Source organism: Mauremys reevesii, linkage group 19 (genome assembly GCF_016161935.1).
Source record: "Mauremys reevesii isolate NIE-2019 linkage group 19, ASM1616193v1, whole genome shotgun sequence".
Lineage (NCBI taxonomy): Eukaryota > Metazoa > Chordata > Testudines > Geoemydidae > Mauremys > Mauremys reevesii.
In genome coordinates this window covers 5803054-5804890 of record NC_052641.1, presented here as the reverse complement: position 1 = coordinate 5804890, position 1837 = coordinate 5803054, and positions in this window count along the sequence as shown.

Below are 1837 nucleotides of genomic sequence, written 5' to 3'. Positions count from 1 at the left end.
CAAGGTCTATAGCCAAAGGCTGCAACTTCCTAGCCAGACACGGGCGAAAACACTCCCTGAGACAGTGCTGTAACCTAGGCCATCCTGTCCTAGGGGCTGCCCCAGGCTCCGCCAGAACCAGAGGCAGTGCTAGCGCACCAGGGGCCCGAAGCAGGAATATGTTGGGCCCACCCTCCCACCCCACCTAATAAATAGTGAATAGGGGACCCCAAGCACAGTCTGCTTATGCCTAGTGCCAGCTCTGGCCAGAACCAGTGGAGCCACTGCCTTGCTGGCCCTAGGGCTCGCACTGCCCAGCAGTGGAGCGCTCTCCTCCCCCACAATGCAGCAGGTGGCCAGTGGGGGAACTGCTGAGTGGCTGCAGCAGGGAAGGGACAACACACGTGCTCAGGGCACCCATGGCCCATGTGAGAGCTGCCCCAGGGACACAGAGGAGGCAGTTGGGGCGGGGGGCGCCTCCTCCTCCTTGCAAAGGGGACACTTCAGACATTGCAGACCCCAGCCCAGAAAGCTCCATTTCAATTCATGCTGAAATACACTTTTTCTTCTTACTGCAGGGTCCCAGGGTGGACCCCTTGCTCCTGTCTGAGCTGCACACGATGCGGTTTGCTATTACTAGGGACAGCGTGACCCAGTAACACACACAGGTGGTGTATACACAAGAATGATACCAGCATCTTACCTGCTGTATGAAGCAGCTAATGGCTGGAGCTGACCAGTGTGGGGAGCAGGGGACAAACCGACTTTGGACTTGTAGCAGATAGTGATTACAGTTATTCACAGAAAAATAATAAGCTACACCTTGACCTTGTTTGGCCTGAGCTTCAGGTAAGTAACTGAGGGGACAGCCCACAGAGAGATGGTGCTTGGGTCCTGGGCTGGGATGGAGAAGCCATGGTGGGAACGTAGTAAAGGAGGGCACAGTAGCATCTCCTATTGCTGCAATATGGCCCAAACCTCCACTCCTTGCTCAGGCCAAGCTCCCGTGCAAGGCAGGAGGACTGCAGGCCCTTTGGGAGTGGAAGACTGGCTACAGAAATACTAGTGAATAAAACAACTGACAGTTGGCATCAGAGACTTAGTGGGGTAATACATGACTAAAATATTGGTACAGAAGGGTACAGCTTGCTCAGGAAGGACAGGCAGGGAAAAAAGGAAGGTGTTGTCTTGTATATCAAACATGTACACGTACTGAGATTGAGATGGAAATAGACTTGTTGAAAGCTTCTGGGAAAGGATAAAAGGGGTAAAAAACCAGGGTAATGGCAGCATAGGGGTCTACTCTAGATTACCAACAAGGAAGAAGAGGTGGATGAGGCTTTTTTTTAAACTAACAAAATCATCCAAAGCCCAGGACTTGGTGGTGATGGGGGACACAAGTTACCCAGGCAGCTGTTGGAAAAAACACAAGAGGGCACAGATTATTCAACAAGTTCTTGGAATGTATTGCAGACTATTTTTTTTTTTATTTCAGAAGGTGCAGAAAGCAACTGGGGAGAAGAAAAACCACAGGCAGAGTTCAGTGACAAAGCCACTCAGCCAAGTTTATTGCCCTCAAGGCACAGTCCTAGTGCCCTGACTCCATGGTTACAGGTTCACTAACACGAGTGCCCAGTAGCAAGGAGCGGCTCAGTCAGCAGTGAGTGTCTCTGCTGTCCTGTAGGACACACAAAGGGTAAAGGCGAGGTACCTCACACACACAGATTGAGACAAACAACTGCGATAGGCAATTTACGCACCACCTTGCGGGTTTCATGACATGTTTATTACCTCTCCTTGTTCCTGATATCTCGGACAAAATATCCCTATTCATCATTTTGTCAAACCATTGTATCTT